This window comes from Neophocaena asiaeorientalis, unplaced genomic scaffold, assembly GCF_003031525.2.
Source record: "Neophocaena asiaeorientalis asiaeorientalis breed wild unplaced genomic scaffold, Neophocaena_asiaeorientalis_V1.1 scaffold46, whole genome shotgun sequence".
NCBI classification, from domain to species: Eukaryota; Metazoa; Chordata; class Mammalia; order Artiodactyla; family Phocoenidae; genus Neophocaena; species Neophocaena asiaeorientalis.
Genome location: NW_020175393.1, coordinates 665,672 through 674,250, shown reverse-complemented (window position 1 = coordinate 674,250; position 8,579 = coordinate 665,672). Strand labels below are relative to the sequence as shown.

The following is an 8,579-nucleotide window of genomic DNA, read 5'->3' as shown; positions in this document are numbered from 1 at the left end:
CGGGCACGTGTCCACGATGCTGGCTCGGAGGTCGGGGAGGACAGCCATGTCAAGAAATAAAATCCTGTGGAGAAACTGTATGCTGGTGAATCAGTGTTCTTTTGCACATTCCCACAGATGAACTGATTGATGGAATTATCTTAGTAGGTCTGCTCGTCTTCTCCATCCCTTCAGGACAGACATTGGCTTAAAGCAGTCTGGTGGCTCATGCTTGACCACTTAAAAGCCCACCGTGGCCAGCCGACACTGGTGGACCGGTGTGTCCTGCCGTCAATAAAGCATTTCTCTCGTCCTTACCCGTCCTGCCTAAGTTCTAAGATAAAACAGAAGCTCGCCTTTTGGGGAACTGCAGTGTATCTGGGTCTGTTCTGCAAAGGTTCTCTTGCCAGACATCTGAAGTCCCCTGCGTCCCCTCCTTGCAGGAGGAGGACGGCTGGCTGCCCTGTTTCCGTCTGCAGGTCTCTGTTCCTCTGAGGTTCACGCTGATGCTTGGACACTGGGCCAGCACATGTGCTGATTAAGAACTGTGCCCCTTAGCTCTCAGGAAGGGACAGAGACAAGAGGGTCCCTGAGTTCATGGTACCCGTTGTGGAGGAAACTAACAGTGTTTTGCCATGGATTTCATGCACTGCACTCTTGCCGTGTCAAGTTTCACATGTTTCTAATTAATATAATAGCCACTGAAATACTGCTGCTGCCCTCCTCCTGCCCCTCGGGGTCTCTGGAATCTAATTCCCTTGAGACCCTCCTCCACTCTCCCCGGCCTCCCACTGGCCTGATGGCTGCCCCTTCCATCCCCTCATTCGTGTCTTTTTAAACAGGTTTCATGCTTTGAGAGAAAATATGTTCTTATTAAACCAGAGTTCCCTCTCACTCCCTACTGCATTGTTTTTATGGAAAATGTTACTTAACAATCCTTTCAGGATAATTTACGATAGTCTTTATGCCACTTTTCTGTTAATATGTACGTTTGTTTTTGTCAACGTTCAGCGTTTCTTGTGTATCTGCTTTTTTGATCAGTAATAAGGGCAGTTTTTTGTTTTGTTTCAAGTTTAGATTTAATCAGCTTGTGTTATTATTACAGCCTCATATATACCGCTTGTTTCCAAAATAAAATGCCACTTTGAACTTGAACTGTGTGGTGAATAATCACCCAGAAAGTAAGAATATTGGTTAGAGGAGTGAATCAACTGATTTTTATTAGGTCAGCTGGTGAAAATTAATGGGAAACGGGAAGTTTCCTATTCCTGGTTTTGTTACCGTAGTAAGAGACTCCATGGTTTCTTCCTGTTGGACTTAGGGTTTATGTGTCCGTTCTCACTTAGTAGAAAGAAACGGAGAGAGACTCCTCCCTGGGGAAGACTGGACCCCTCTTGTGCCCTGGACGGTGCTGAAAAGGCACTTGAAACGGCTGCGTTGGTGACTGTCCAGGAGATCTCCTGTTTGCATAAGCATACTGTACTTTAAACAAATTGTTATTTGACACTTACCAACTTTCCTCTTGGGAGGGACTCTTCAGTTTCCCGAAGATTCCCACATGGTTCTCTGGAGCATTTAACCAAATATTTAGTAACCAGAATACTTCTCAGAGACAGTATGGTATCGTGAACAAGGCACAAAGATCGGGTATTACAAAAAATACGAAAATGACGCCGAATGGCCACTTGCATGACGGATACTCACTCACTGTTGTCTCTGTGGATTCTGAAGTGGAGGTTTGGGCATAAATTAACCCTGCCTGTTTGGTCAGATGGGGCAGCTACCTCAGCATTGGCCTTTTGAGCCTCAGTTGACGATGGGATCTCGGTGTCTCCTTTCGGCACCTGGCACGGCACGTGGCCTTAACTGGGAGGACTGTGGGTTTCTCCAGGATCGGGTAGGCGTGTCCCGCCTGGAGGAGAGAGCCCAGCCTTTAGGACAGGCAGCCTTGCAGGGCCTCGGAGCTGAGGGCACCCTCTTCCATCCCGTGTGATTCGCTGACGGCAGTGTGAAGAGCATTCGGGCGTTGATGGCAGAGTTGGAGCTGGAGTCCGGCGCTCCTGGCCCCAGGCCTGCTTTTCCCCCACTCCACCCCCATCACCGTAGGACAGCCACCTCACGCGGCCCTGAGGGGCTCAGCGACTTTCTCCTCATTCCCCTAGTGACACCTAACAGTCCATTTTTTAAGTAGTCAGGTCCAAACAACTTGATAAGCATTTTTTAAGTAGTCAGGTCCAAACAACTTGATAAGCATTGTCCTAACAACCTGGCAGCTGTTCGAAAAAGTAATAGTATACATTGAAAGACTGAATATTTGTACTTCCTTCTTAAACATCCCCAGATCTGTGCTCTGGGAGGTGGGTTACCCGATGGGCACCTGCCCAGCTTCTCAAAATACCACGGCATTTCCTTTTCAACGTCCTGGGCATTTGTCACCGCTTTGCAAAGATGCACTGTCCTCGACAGGCGTGCAGAGGTCCCGTGAGTTTGCCCTCAGTGAGCAGTAGCTTGCTGCCGTCGGAATTGCTGAGTGCACTGTTTGGGTGCTTGGGAGTCTGCAGCATCAGCTGTTGGTGATGAGCAGCAGCCAGCATCGCCCAGGTGGTGCATGTCCTACAGGGCGCGGCTACGTGCCAGGTAACCATCAGTGCAGTTACCTCGATAAAGCGAGTCTCTCAGGTAGTAGAATCTTTATAATACTTGTGGCAAGATGAGAAATGATCAGGAAAATCTTTTGAACCACAGAGAGTTATACGGGCTACTTCGTGCAAAAGCACACATTTTTCTTTCACTAGAATAGAAGTGTCTCAAATTTGCTGACCCTTTTCTGTGATGGCCCGTGAGTACATTACTTGGTCCTTCAAAGGAAAGGTGATACCTAACAAAGAGCGGGAAATGAACTCACCTTCAATGGGTGTTTTAAAACCCCTTTGTTAACAATAGAAAAATACACCTTCTGATTAGTCTTTGTGAGCAAGTGTTTGATGTTGGGGAGGATGGGAATTTATCAGCTGAATTTCAGCAAAGACCTTTCCATAATCAGAAGAAATTTGAAAAAATTGGTCCTAGGGTGATTTAATAAGTGCAGCTGATGATGCAGTTCTTGGATCAGTGTAACTTTGCGAGGTGTCTTTTTCACCTGTTACAGCCATTAAACAAGTATCAAAACAAATCATTTAGAATCAGTTTTGTTCCCAAATGTAAAACAAAAGATTTACTACATAATACAGTATTTTCAGTCTCATTGCTTTCACTAATGAGAGCCAGAAAGATTTTTGTATCTTTAGTAAAATATTTAAAAATATTTTTTCTTTTGTTTTATCTTCTACTTAAAGTTTTTTGGTTTTATATATTTTATAATGTGTACAATATAATGGCACATAGTGCGTCTATATATATATTTTTAAATAAATAGAAGGATTATGAAGGTTTACTCTTAAACGTGTGGGGACCACCACTCTAGAGCAGACTGTTTGGGAGTCCCTTAAGCCAGAGACCAGTGGTTCTCAAACTCTGCCTTGTTGGGCCCCTAGGTGTTCCTGGGAGGCGTCTGCCGGGAGTTGTGGAGAGTGTGGACAAGTGCCATGGTTCGTGGTCTCTGCTGGTCCCTGTTTGCACCAGCACAGCTCTGCTATTAGCTTTAAAGTTTTTTTTTTTTTTTTGTATCGGTGTTACATATAATATTTTCATTTAAAAAGTCTGCTGTATATGTGTTTCACTTGAAGTTTGGAGACCCCTGTTTCAGATGCTTGGTGGTGCTTGTTTATTGTAGCAGCATGCATTGGGGAGTTTTCACTGGGTTATAGATCCTGCTGAGCTCTGCTCAAACCAAGCAGAGAGCTTCAAAGCCTTTTATGAAAGTGAACTTCAAAATTCTTTACCTGCCTCCTCTCTTTACAAACTGGCTGAGGTTTTTCCCCACCTAATGGTTGAAATTCTGCCTCTTTCATGAAACCTTCTCCAGTGATTGGAAGAGGTGAAATAGATCCCAGACTCAGATTCCCTGACCGCCCCTCCCCTCCCCCCACATCGCGCACACAATCAGCCCTTGAGTGCTTTGCGCACAGAAGGCTAGTTCAGTGTTTGATTGTGTGTGTGTGTGTGTGTGTGTGTCTGTTAGCGTGTGCACCCAGGCCACCTTGTCTCCTGTAGCCATGGGGCTCTGGGTCTGAGACCCTCTTTGTGTCTCTACTGACCCTGCCATGGCTCTGACACACTGAACAAGTTCGTGGGACGAGGTGCACAGTGTTACCTCCTGCATGCTGCTGGTTTCCAAGCTGACATCGTAGATGATCCAGTTAGGTTCCAGATGCTTTGTGTTGGGACCTCGTTAACCTGTTCCTCCACGGTCACTTTTTGGGCTAAATGCTACGTAGGTTCTATAAAAGATTGACATAAAGAAACAACTATGAAAAGAATCTGCTTCCATTGCCCTGAAATCTTCTACTGAAGAATAATTATTATCCATTAATATTGCTTAATTTCCCCCATATAAGGAGCCACTAGGGAGAGATTTTTAAAATATTTATTTTTAGGGGGAAAAATGCCTCACCGGGAGAACTGTAAGCGTCTTCCTTTTAATAACAGTTCTGACATTTATCACATTTCCCTTTCTGCTTTTGTTGCCAGAAAGCTCAGAGCTGGTTCCCACGATCAGCGAGAGCAGCTGTGTTAGTTTCCATGGGATGAAAGGACCTGTAGGCCTGGGAGCAGAGGTGCTGTGTGGCATGCACAGTGGGTGGGGGGAGGCGGGGCGGTGCTCTGATGGGCACACCTGTCCTGTTACAGCACCCTACTCACAGGTTAGCATGAACCATCCCTAGTTTCATTAGCTTTGTCTGTAAAATGGGGGTAAGTAATCTGCCCGTGTGTGTGTGTGTGTGTGTATGTGTGTGTGTGTGTGTGTGTGTGTGTGTGTGTGTGTGTGTGTGTGTGTCGCTGGTGGGTGGTAGAGCGGGGGTTTGAACTTGGTTTCTCCCTGGAAAAAGCTGCATTTCCTTTGATGCAGGTGCCCCACTGAGCACACTAGTTTCCTCCTCCTTTGCCCGGCCCTCATTTTCTCATTCATGAAACTTTTTACATATTTGCACTTTTTAAAGACCTCTTTAAATCCCTCTTAGAAAAAGTTGGGGTAAAGTTAAGTAAAGGACTTTATCATCGAAGGTGGCACTTAGCACAGAAGGGCAGCGGTGGAGAAGGAGGGAGACCTTCATAGGACCTTCGAGAGTAGAGTTCCAAGTCCGGGATGGGCTTTAAGAAAACTGTCCGAATAGAACGGATTTTTCAGATAGACCCTTGAAAACAGTGCCAAGTGCCAATGACTTTTTACTATCGCTAAACACACCTGGAAGATTCTACCGGTCAAGCCCGAAAGGATAATTTTGCTTTAAAGAGTTTTCAAACGTTGGTACGAAATGTGAATGAATTTTTCTCTCAAAAGAGCTTGTTGATAGTGAAAATAGTTTTCTTGAGACCAGTTGTATCAATTTCTACTCAAGTAAATCACAAACTGCATTTTTTTGCTTATCAAAAGTGAGGTAGCCTGCAGACAGACATGATATTGTATATAGAGAATCCTAAGGAATCCACAGGAAACTATTAGAGCTAATAAATGAATTCAGCAAGGTTATAGGATACAAGATGAATGTACAAAAATCAGTTGTATTTCTATATAATAGCACTGAACAATCCAGGATGAAATTAAGAAAACAATTCCACTTATAAAGCACCAAAATGAATGGAATACTTAGGAATAAATTTAACAGAAGAAATGTAAGACATGTGCACTGCAAACTACAAAACATTGTTCAAAGAAGTTAAAAATGACCTAAATAAATGGGAAGACATCCTGTGTTTATGGATTAGAAGACTTAATATTGTTAAGATAACAGTACTCCCCAAATTAATCTACAGATCAACTCAATCCCCATCAAAATCCTAGCTGGCTTTTCTGTAGGAATTGATGAGTTGATCCTAAAATTCATATGGAAATATGAGAGACTCAGGATAGCCAAAGCAGCCTTAAAGAAGAAGAGCAAAGTTGGAGGAGTCATGCTTCCAGATTTCAAAACGTAACTGCAAAGCTACAGCAATCAAGACTATGTGGTACTGGCATAAGAACAGACATACAGATCAATGGAATAGAATTGGAAATTCAGAAATAAACCCTTGCATTTATGGTTAACCAATTTTGACAAGAGTGCCAAAACAATTCAATGAGGACAAATAGTTTCTTTTTGTGTGTGTGTGTGGTACGCGGGCCTCTCACTGTTGTGGCCTCACCCATCGCAGAGCACAGGCTCCGGACGCGCAGGCTCAGCGGCCATGGCTTCCGGGCCCAGCCACTCCGCGGCATGTGGGATCTTCCCGGGCCGGGGCCCGAACCCATGTCCCCTGCATCGGCAGGTGGACTCTCAACCACTTGCGCCACCAGGGAAGCCTGAGGACAAATAGTCTTTTCAACACATGCTGTTGGGACAACTAAATATCCATCAGCATGCAAAAGAATGAAGTCACACCCCTACCTCACACCACATACAAAAATTAACTCTAAATAGAGCAGAGACCTAAATGTAAGAGTTAAATCTTTGATAGGAAAACATAGGGGTAAATCTTTGTGACATTGGATTAGTCATTGGCTTCTTAGATTATGACATGAAAAGTCTGAACAACAAAAGAAAACATGGGTAAATTGGATTTCATCAAAATCAAAGGCTTTCTTGCATCAAAGGATACTATCAACAAAGTGAAAAGACAACTTACAAGTGGGAGAAAATATTTGCAAATCATATATCTAGAATACATAAAGAACTCTTACCACTCAACACTAAAAAGACAAATAACCCAGTTAAAAAGAGGCAAAGAATTTGAATAATTTGTCCAAAGAAGATATACAGATGGCCAATAAGCACATGTAAAGATGCTCAACATCATTAGTCATCAGATAGATGCAAATCAAAACCACAATGATACACAACTTCACACCCATTAGATGACTGTCATCAAAAAGATGAATGAATGTTGGTGGAAAAATTGAAACCCTCATACATTATTGGTGGGAATTTTAAATGATGCAGCTTAGGGAATGTAAATTGGTGGAGCCACTATGGAAAACAGTATGGAGGCTCCTTAAAAAACTAAAAAAAGGTTTACTGTATGATCCAGCAGTCCCACTCCTGGGTATGAATCTGGAGAAAACTCTTCTTTCGAAAAGATACATGCACCCCAGTGTTCATAGCAGCACTATTTAATACAATAGCCAAGACATGGAAGTAACCTAAATGTCCATTGACAGATAAATGGATAAAGAAGATGGGGTATATATATACAATGGGATATTACTCAGCCATAAAAAAGAATGAAATAATGCCATTTATAGCAACATGGATGGACCTAGAGATTATCATACTAAGTGAAGTAAGCTAGACAGAGAAAGACAAATATATGATATCACTTATATGTGGAATCTAAAAAATAATACGGATGAACTTATTTAGAAAACAGAAACACTCTTGCAGGCATAGAAAACAAACTTATGGTTACCAAAGGGGAAAGGTGGTGAGGGGTAAATTAGGGGATTGGGATTAAAAGACACACACTACTATATATAAAATAGATAAACAACAAGGACCTACTGTATAGCCCAGGGAACTATATTCAATATCTTGTAATAACTTATAATAGAAAAGAATCTGAAAAAGTATATATATATATAACTGAATCATTTTGCTGTACACCTGAAACTAACACAATATTATAAATCAACTATACTTCAGTAAAAAAGATGCAGCCCCTCATCTGAGGGAGCAGGTCCTTCCTCAAAAAGTTCAACATAGTTACTATATGACCCAGCAGTTCCACTCCTTGTTATGTTTACCCAAGATAATTGAAAACATATGAAATGTATGTTTTCATATGGGGAAAACATATGTCCCCAACGCAGTGGACACCGGTTCGAGCCCTGGTCCGGGAAGATCCCACGTGCCGCAGAGCAACTAAGCCCGTGTGCCACAACTACTGAGCCTGTGTGCCACAACTACTGGAGCCCATGTGCCACAACTACTGAAACCCGCACACCTAGAGCCCGCGCTCCACAACAAGAGAAGCTACTGCATTGAGAAGCCCGCACACTGCAACAAAGAGTAGACCCCACTCGACGCAACTAAAGAAAGCCCGAGTGCAGCAACAAAGACCCAGTGCAGCCAAAAGTAAATAAATTAATTTATATTAAAAAAAAAGAAAACATATGTCTATAAAAAATGTGTGCGTAGATGTTCATAGCAGCATCATTCATAATAGCCAAAAGGCAGAAACAAGTCAAATTTTCATCAGTGATGAACTGATAAACAAAATGTTCTTATGTCTATGTAATGAAATATTATTCAGCCATAAAAAGTAGTGAGGGGGCTCCCCTGGTGGCGCAGTGGTTGAGAGTCTGCCTGCCAATGCGGGGAACACGGGTTCGTGCCCTGGTCCGGGAAGATCCCACATGCCGCCGAGTGGCTGGGCCCGTGAGCCATGGCCACTGGGCCTGCATGTCCGGAGCCTGTGCTCCGCAGCAGGAGAGGCCACAGCAGTGAGAGGCCCGCATACTGAAAAAA

The 8,579-nt window shown here is 43.4% G+C and overlaps 1 protein-coding gene across 1 annotated transcript in view; it reads left to right on the top strand.

Annotated features, from left to right (window-relative positions):
- LRRC1 (leucine rich repeat containing 1) overlaps positions 1 to 8,579 on the top strand; it is a 78,804-nt gene that overhangs the window by 30,883 nt on the left and 39,342 nt on the right. The gene's annotated exons all lie outside the window — the stretch shown is intronic.